At 40.2% G+C, this 9,995-nt stretch overlaps 1 pseudogene across 1 annotated transcript; it reads left to right on the forward strand.

Annotated features, from left to right (window-relative positions):
• The first annotated feature begins 404 nt into the window (after nt 1–404).
• On the forward strand, nt 405–1,243 carry LOC311629352 (renin receptor-like; annotated as a pseudogene). Its single transcript has one exon. The product of its transcript is annotated as a renin receptor-like (transcript).
• The last annotated feature ends 8,752 nt before the right edge of the window (nt 1,244–9,995 follow it).

Raw genomic sequence — 9,995 nt, forward strand, 5'->3', positions numbered from 1 at the left:
GTAAGAAAAATGGAGGAAGGCCAAATGGAAGCCTCAAAGCTTTCTCCAAAAACGTGGCACCCTGAAGTGACAGTGTCAATGACAGGCAGGCCACCTACTATTGTATAAGAAGAAAGAGCCAAAGAAACAGATAGAAATCATCCCAGAAATCATACAGCCACTCTAGATTCTAGATGTACTAAGGATCTCCACAGCTCTGGAGGGTACCACAGACAAGCTCTCTGTTCCAACCGATCTCATGCCAGTTCAGTAAGAAAGAAGACAAAGCGCCAGCACGCTGATGATTGGTGGAGAAAGAGACTGCTGCCCCTGGGAGGGAACGATGGGGTGGTCTCTGGGAGTCAAGTGCAGAGGCGATCAGGCCTGCTGCAGGTTGCTCTGCACTGTGTGGCCAGTGGGGAACCATGGTCACACTCATCCTGCTCCTGCCTTTGGTGGTGTGTGTTTTGGAGGATGAGTTTGGTATGTTAAGATCACCAGAGTCTGTTGTTTTCCACAGTCGAAATTGGCCTGCACCAGGAAAACGAATCCCTGACATGGCTGCATGAGCCATGGGCTTCTCGGAGGACAAAGAACCTTTCTGGGCTGGAACTTGCTGTGGGTAACCCGTTCCATCGCCCTCAGGCTACTGTTACGGTGATGGTGTCATTTCTTACCCTTTGGAGAATGCAGTGCCTTTTAGTCTTGACAGTGTTGCAAGTTCCATTCACTCCTTATTTTCTCAAAAAACTCGTGTAGTTTTACTGTTGGCTTCCACTGAGGAAAGAGTGTTTATGGTGGGAAAGGCAAACTCAGTTTTTGAAGTTCTTTCAGTAACATTACAACAGCCCCCCAAACGCCTGTTTCAAGTCAACTGTGTTCTTATTCACTTCCCCTCAGTTCTCTGAGGAGTAATAATGAACTTGATCTTCTCTTTCTTTCTGAACCACAGGTTCTGCATGATACTTCAAGTTTGGTGTCTCAACATAAGCATCTAGCCAAGCATCCTTCTCCTCATTTACATTCACTGGAGCTGGCAGGTTTGGATGAAATTGGGAAGCATTACAGAGAAGATTCTGAGCAGTTCAAAGATGCATAAGGTCCTTGTTGGTGCTCTGCAAAAGTTTGCAGGTGGCAATGTATGGTCTTTATGATGGGAATGCACTGGTAGAGCTAGTGACTATTATCAGATGACACATCACTTGTGAGGAAGACAAGGACTATCCTTGGAACAAAACAAAAGAAGAACCCGCTAAGCTCCTAAAACCTTGCATATAAATATAATTTTAAATATCCAGTGGTTTTCATCGTGGTACTTTGGATAACAATCTCCTTAGCCTTGGCTGTGATTATCACCTCTTACAATGTTTGGGACACGAATCATGGATTTATAGGATGACATACCAGAAGATTCTAGTGGACTGAATTTTCCTTATACCAAAATTAGAAAAGGGCTTTTTGTGAAAATAAATTGTTTAGTGTAATTTAAAGTAGACAGTATACTTTACATTAAAAAAAAAAAAAAGAATCTTTTTGTCAATGCCTATTTCAAAATGATGACAGTTTTGGTCCAAGCATTGCAATGGAATCATAAACATCAAGAATCATTTTACTCTGTATGTGTGTGCTGTCAATTCATCAACTATTTCCAGTTTGTATCATAAGCTTTATCTTTTATGTCCCCATTTAAAAAAAAAAAAAAAGTCTAGCCCGGCAGGTGTGGCTCAGTGGTTGAACATTGATCTATGAACCAAGAGGTCATGGTTTGATTCCTGGTCAGGGCACATGCCTGAGCTGTGGGCTCGATCCCTAGTATGGGGCATGCAGGAGCCAACCAATCAGGGATTCTCTCTCATCATTGATGTTTCTATCTCTCTGTCCATCTCCCTTTCTCTCTGAAATCAATAAAAATATATTTTTTTAAAAGTCCAGTGGCACTTTAAGATAAGTTTTCTTTGTTTAAAGCTTAGTATGGTTTTACCCATTATTTCAAATCACTTAAACCAGAAAATGAGTCAAACTTAGGTGAATTATCAGCTGTTAAAGTGTACATACTTTTTTGTGTGACATTCTATATAACTCAACAGAGCTTTGAGATTGAATAGATTAAAAATGCAAAGTTTAAAAATCATTATTTTAATCACTCCATTAGTTATCTGCTTGCCTAGTTCTCACCCTGACTGAGGCACTCATCTTGGCCATGGTCTGACAGATACAGGCTTTGGAGGATTATTTCCCTCTTACCGCTTTTTAAAAAATTATTATTATTATTATTATTATTATTAATTATTATTATTGATTTCAGAAAGGATGTGAGAGGGAGATAAAGCTAGAAATATCAATGATGACATAGAATCATTGATTGGCTGCCTCCTGCATGCCCCTACTGGGGACTGAGCCAACAAACTGGGCATGTGCCCTTGATAAGAATTGAACCAGGGACACTTCAGTTATAGGCCAACACTCTATCCACTGAGCAAAACCAGCTAGGGCTCTTTCTTACCTCTCAATCAAATCATGGCAAAAGGCAACCCATAGGAATCAGAAGAACAATTGAGTATTTGTAACTCAGATAACAAAGCTACACTGTATTGGGAAACTGATGCCTATTTTTGGTTGCTTTGCACCATTCAGCTCAACCAATACACTAAGACCTTCTACTGGTTTCTTTAATTCTTACTGAGTAGTTTTTACCACTGAATAAGTTCTCAATAATTTCACAATGACTTCCTAGTTGAAAGGTTTCAGGAAGACATCATAAAAGCAATAATTACAATATTTCCCAAATTTAATCAATATGCTTTTTGGGCCCCTATTGTATGCCATGTGCAGTCCGTTAGATCCTCCAATGGCAAAAAAAAAAACCACAAAAAAAAAAAAAAAACCACACACACAACACACAGACAATGCAGCCTTTCTCGTATAACTTAGTCTGATGGAGAAGGTGAAGTGGACAAGTGGACGAGTAAAATAATCATGAGGAATCCTAGAAGTACTAGGAAGGAAATAAAGAAGGAGATGAAGGAAGGTAAGACGAACTCCTTTAGACAGAGGTGATCATGGATGGACATTCTGAGGAAGAAACATTTAAGCAGAAACCTAAAGATGAAAAAGGATGAATCATGCTGAGAGGTGCTGTAGACCAGACAAAGGGCACAGCAAGTATAAAGGTTCTGAAGTGTCAAATAACTTGGCATATTCTTGGAACTGAAAGTAAATTGGTATAACCAGAGCACAAAGAGAAAATTTATCTAACCATAAAATAAGCCTAGAGATGTATGTTTAAATTTTTCCTATGTTCCATACAGGCAAAACCAACAAACAATTTTTTAAAAATAAACAATAACAACAAAAAAATACCCTAAATTTTACAAGCCTAAAAATATCTCTGGAATTTGTAAGATTTGTACACATATAATACCTTAATTTAAAAAATGAAAGAAAAAATATATTTCTGGGAGAAAAAATTAGCCTTAGAATTAGTTTGGTTTTTTCCTCTTTTATCTTTTCCTAGAATATTATGAGACTGTTTCTTTGATTTCTAGGAGCTTATTCATTAAGTCAGTATTTCTCCAACATGGTAATGAAACAACTCTTTAAAGGAAAAATATTAAATATCATCAATGTTGACTTAAGTCCTCTTAATTATAATGATTTTTGAAGATGAAGTATAAATGCTTTATGCCTATAGCTCTTATGCAAATCTATAACTAAGTCAAGTTTATAAATAAAATGCAAACTAAGTTACAAAATCAAAAAAGTGCAAATTATCAACATTGATTTAGAGTAATGGGATGAGAAGCCATTAATTGCTGTCATTAGATTGCCTAGGTTTGGTTCACCAGCAGAATATGCATTGACATGTTTCATTTCACCTGTTGCAAACTAGGACCACCATTTTGCCCATTATTATTATTGTCATCCTCATTGATTCTCTTTTTAAAAATAATAATAATAAGCTTTCTTTTTAACAATGGATCCATTATCTTGAAAAGTCAAAATACAATATTGAAATTAAGAAATAATGTTTAACAAAAAAATTCTTTGTTTTTCACTACCACATTTACTGCCATGGAACTATTGCTAATTTGTGTACACAAAGACAAGATGTCACAGCATAGCCACTGGTTTTGTGAATATGAACTGATGGCCAGCTCTGGGGTCTTTATGGTTTCACGTGCCAATGTTACGGGCCACTCCATTCTCCCACTACCTTCCTCTATAGAATGACTGCAAAACCTTAGAGTGTACGTTGCAATGTAATTTGGCTTTACTTGGTACTAATATGACCATAAATGCAATGCAAGTGCTCCTATGAAACTGTATAGATTACTTCAATTAAAGAAGGTAACCCAGGAGTTTCAGAATGTGTTAGGATTACTTTAAGCTTATCATAAATATGAAAATCTAAATAAAAAATGTTTAATTCCTATAGATTTGGGGGGAAAGGCTCCAGGTTGACAAATGCTGCACACATTAGTAATGGGGTCAGATGGAAGAATGGGTCATCTGCACTGCTTTATGGCATCAGGAATAATCAGCCCAATGTGAATATAGCCAGACCTATGTGTGCCCCATAGACACAGCATGGGACATCAATCCAGTTTAGAAAGATTATGAATAAGGATGCAAAGAACACAGTTTCTTTATTAACTATCTCAGACATATCCAACAGAATAACAGTCCTTGGTCATCTACCTGTCTATCTAGTTAATGTTGGTAGATCCCCTACTCTGTCCAGGCCCTGTAAATTCAGGGATAAGACAGACTTGGCTCCATCTACTCAAAGCTAGCATTTTAAAGGATGCCAAAAGATAGGTAGCTGGGAGTAATGGCCAAAGATACCCAGGAGGCTGCCTAGAACCACGGCTTCTGGGTGTGATATGGAGCACACAGCTCTCCCAGTTTAGTCTAGACTAGACTCTGTGAGGTATCTATACTCCCCAGGATCCTCCAAGGTCCTTCAGCCTTTCATCAACCTGAGTGTAGTCAGATTTGGTTTCCTGCCATAACTACCCTCTGTAGATAATATACCCTCACATTTCTATGGTACTCTGAGGAATGGTGACAGCCAGCATCTATTGATGTCAACCACTATGTCTCATTCTCACAATCAACTTTGAGGTGGGGGCATCATCCTCCTTTTATATTTAAAATACAAGAAGCTCACTAATTTGGCACACAACTAAGACAGAACTTGCATCTGCCTGACTCAGAAACTTAGGCTTTTTCCTTAATGCCACATTCCTGATTATTAAAAATTACAGTAAAATGCCCTGGTGTCAACACTACTAAAAGTTCATGCCTATTATCTCCTCTTGTCATTATAGATTCTTCTGAGTCAGCAGAGTTAACTGTAGAAGTTTTCTCTTCTATTCCCCTATTACAGAAGAGAAAACTCAGTCCAATTAGCACAATGGCAATCGTTTAAAACTACCAGGCAGGACTGTGTATTCAAAAGTATTTCCCATATCAATGGCCATTGTACCCAACATTCTACCATAAAAGATTTATTTCTTTGACTAATGATCTGTTTAGGTCTCCAGTTGCTTCTTAAAATGTGACTATTCTTTTTTTTTTTTTTTTAAATCCTCACCTGAGGACATGCTTAGAGAGAAGGGAAAACATAATCGGTTGCTCTCTCTACCTCAGCTGGGCAAAATGTGAGTAATCTTTCTCTCTTTATTAACTTATTTTATTTTTAGAGAGAGGAAGGGAGAGACATAAAGAGGAGAAACATCATCAATTGATCCCTGACCAGGGATCGATCCTGTAACCCAGGTATGTGCCCTGACTGGGAATTGAACCAGCCACCTTCTGGTGTAGGAGACAATGCTCCAACCAACTGAACCACACCAGTGAAAGCAGAGTGTGAGTACAATATATATATATATATATATATATATATATATATATATATATATATATATATATATATAAATAATTATTTTATTTTATTTTTTCAGAGAGGAAGGGAGAGGAAAAAGGAGAAAAAGAGAGAGAGAGAGAGAGAGAGAGAGAGAGAGAGAGAGAGAGAGAAACATCAATGATGAGAGAGAATCATTGATTAGCTGCCTCCTGCACACCCCCTACTGGGGATTGAACCCACAACCTGTACATGTGCTCCTGGCCAGAATCGGACCCAGGACCCTTCAGTCCATAGGCCAACACTCTATCCACGAGCCAAACCAGCCAGGGCAAAATGTGAGTACTCTTAAGAGGGTTTACATCCCAAGAAAATTACCAGGTACCATTTTTATCAGGGTGTGTCTGAGAGGTGGCAGAGAAGGTTATCACTTTCAAAGTAAGCAATATGGGGAGAGTTTTAGGAAGGGCAGTGGTCATATGATTACATTAGCAAGTGCGTCAGCCAGACCCAGAACTCCTGGTCTCCTGACTCTAGAGCTTTGGTCTCTATGTGACTCAGCCACTGCCTTGGGCTCACTCCAGTCTAAGCTCATCACCTTGGCACCCCTGGGGAACTCACACAGTGCCTGAGGATGTGCCGCAAACCAGGACAAACCCAAAGGCAGAACTAGAGAACTCTCAAACTCCATCCAGGGCAAGGACTCATGTTCTCTTGGACTTCATTTCCTCACTCTGTCAAAGCTTGGACTTTAAGGTTACTGACGCAGAATCATTTGCAATAAACACAGAAACTACCAACAGAGCCTACATAAGTCTCCCAGCTCAAAGTCAGAGCACCACAGGGAAGGGCTCCAAATCCTGGGACACACACATGTGGCTCAGACTCCTTTCTCGGTAGTGGTCTCTAAATGACACAAAGTGCCACATAACCAGACTGCTTTGCCCACATACCACCAGAGCCCTGGGAAACCCTGTGTCACAGTCAACTCACTGTGACTGGTCAGGCCTTTCAAAGTATTTCAAAGTCAACACGATGAAGGCAAATATGAATGTTTGCAGCAACTGGGACTTTCAGAAGAGCAGGACAAGTGATTACATATATGCAGCCCTTAATTATTGCGCAGGGCTTGTTTTGGCTCTGCTTTGTTTTTGTTTTTAAATCCTATTAACTGCAGATAGCAGTCATACTGAAGGGAAGAGCACTATATAATAAAAAACATCCATTTTCAATCATGAATTATTATGAACATTTTATCTACATATATTTTCTCTAGAATTCCTAAATTCCTTTGGAATATGTTCCTGATATGATTTTCAATTGGTAGGATCTTCTGTGAAGATTCACAAATGTGGGTCACCAGCTCAGACAGAAAGTAGATGGACATCCCTACAACTGTTGAAGGCCTCTCTATACTTCTTACAAGTGTCAGCTAATCAACCACTTTAAACTCTAGTCTTTCCTATCTCAAAGTGTCTCAGGGACAAATTGTAAATAACAGTATCTAACATACAGTGAATGCTCTGTGTATTACATGCTTTACATGCACTATCTCATTAACTCTCACAACAACCTCTACCGTTGTCATCATTATTATAACTGAGGGTCCCTATGACTTTGATTACATTTAGCTTTAAATCCTAATTCTAGAAATCTCCTCAGCCTCCTCCTCTTCCTCCTCCTCCTCCTTCTTTCTCTCCATTCTCTCTCCCCCTCTCTCTCTCTCTCTCTCTCTCTCTCTCTCTCTCTCTCTCTCTCTCTCTCTCTCTCTCTCTCTCTCTCTCTCTCTCTCTCCCCTTCATAGACCTGACCTTTCCCCCCAGATAATCAGCAACCCCCAAGGCAGCAGAAGACAGCAGCCCGGACCTGACTAATGGTCACACATTAGACCTCTGGCAGGCTAATGATAATATCTTGATCTAAGTTATGTTTCGGTTCCTGACCTAAGTGGAGCAACCCCCTGGCTAGTTTCCAGGGAACTGGACAGGTGAGTGACAGAGCAGATCTCAGAGCTGTCCTCAAGACCTGAAGAAATGATTGATTACCTTCACCTCACTTCTGACCAATCAGTTCCCAAAATGACCCTAAACCTCCTAACCCACAGTGTCTTATGATTTTGTTCTATAGAATCTGTAACCTACACACCATAAGAGAGTCCAGGCTTTTGAGTATTAGCTTCCTGTTCTCTTGAGTTATGCCATTTATCATAAAATAGTGAATGTTTCTCCACTGCAATTCTCGGTGTTCAATGTTTGAGTCTATTAGTGCCAGGTGAACAGTCTTTTTTTGTTTTTTTGTTTCATAACATCATTTTGAATTTACAAACGAGGACTTGAAGATATAGCATGTTTTAGTAATTAGACCAAAGTCACACAGCAGGTAACCAACTGGTAGAATTGGGATTCAAACCAGGATCCACCTGACGGCAGAGTCAGCAAGCATAACCCCTGTAACACTTCAAACTCGCCTTCAGAGGTTGACACCACTATGGGCACAGTGTCCAAAGCAAGTAGGGGCAGTACCACTCTCAGTTATCTAACATACCAATAAGTTAGTAAGGACACTCAACCTGGAACCTCCCTTTACCCTCTATCCTCTACCCTTTACACTTCTGCAAAGGATACCTCCATTTCTTCTACCAGAGGACACCCACATTTTCTTCATTCCCTCCCTCCCCCATGCCCTGCTCTCTAACCCTAACCCACGGAATGCCCTCTAGGGGCCGGTGAGGGAACTGTTAACATGCAGATCCCCTCCTGGGATCTACCTCACAAGAGACTTGCACTGTCTCCAGCCTGTAGTTCACTTACATTAAGGCATCCATTGGCCAACCTGCAATCTACCTCCAACAGAAAGGTTTTCCATAGGAAACAATGTTAGTTTCAAACAGCCAAGTTGAGCCCTCCCCATTCAAACTGCCTGTTGAAGATCATGTTGTAGTGAAAATTCCTGTCTTTCCAAATTTAACAGTGAAAACTGAATATGTTAGGACAAGGCTAAGTCAAAGTTTCCTGTTTCATTTTTTTACTGTACCTGTGTAAACAGATAATCCGTGCCTTGTTTCCTAATGCCAGGAATTATTAGTCATTTCGATGTCGAGTGGCACATTTTGTGAAATCCTCTCCAATGCCAAACCACACAGCATCTGTGTTATCTGTCCTTATTTCCTGCCAGGCTCACCATTTTGAAACTATCCAGTACTTACTTTCTACTCCTGGTCTCTATTGACAGTATCTTCATTCTTCACGCTTTCTCCTCCTTATATTCTTCTAAGCTAATCTTTGAAATACCAGTGTTGACCCATGGAAATGAAAATTTTAAAAAAGGGCAAAGAGACATTAAATGTAATGTTTTTCAAGTTGTAAAAGTAATACTTTATAAAATTTAAAGCATTACTTTATAAAAATTACATTTTACAATAAAGTTAGCTTTTGACCTTCAATTGACTAAATTAATCTGAAAAGAAAGCATGCCCCTTTAGGAAATCCTGCTCGGACTGTCCGCGTGCAGAAGAAAGTTTGTGGGAAGCAGCTGGGATATCTCCCTCACTCCACATTACAGCTGAACAATCAGGCCAAGAGCAGGCAGACATGGTCCCTCAAAGTTCTCTCCCTTCATGGCTGGTGCCCTTCACGACACACTGTGCACGAAATGAGCCCACGGGCTCCTTGACCTTGCACCTCTCTTGTTCCCAGATTCAGAGCCAGCTCCTTCCTAACTGCTAATGGGCAGATCTTCAGTATTCGGTGAATAAGACAAGCCCAAGCAAGTGGGCATAAAACCAAGAGATGTGTCTGTAAGAGATTTGCTTTAAACACACACACACACACACACACACACAAACCTAATAAGGCAGCCAATATGCAAATGCCCCCAGGGAAGTCAACTTACTCTGTAGTTATTTTAAAAAGGAAACTCACATGCAAATTGCTCAAGATGTCTTTCTCCAAGCCCCCTTGGTGTGGCTTGGCTTCCCACTACCTTCTTCCCATCAGAGGACAAAGGCTGGAAGAGAAAGAAACCTCCTTGACTGTAAGTGATTCCTCAAGCCCCTGACCTCTGCCACCTGTCACCAGTTCCACTGACGCACCTCCACTGCCACCTTGGCAGCGCTCCACACAGCTCCTGTCCCACATTTCCTAACAGGCGC

This window comes from Pipistrellus hanaki (assembly GCF_964339955.1).
Source record: "Pipistrellus hanaki genome assembly, chromosome: 10".
In the NCBI taxonomy this organism is placed as follows: Eukaryota; Metazoa; Chordata; class Mammalia; order Chiroptera; family Vespertilionidae; genus Pipistrellus; species Pipistrellus hanaki.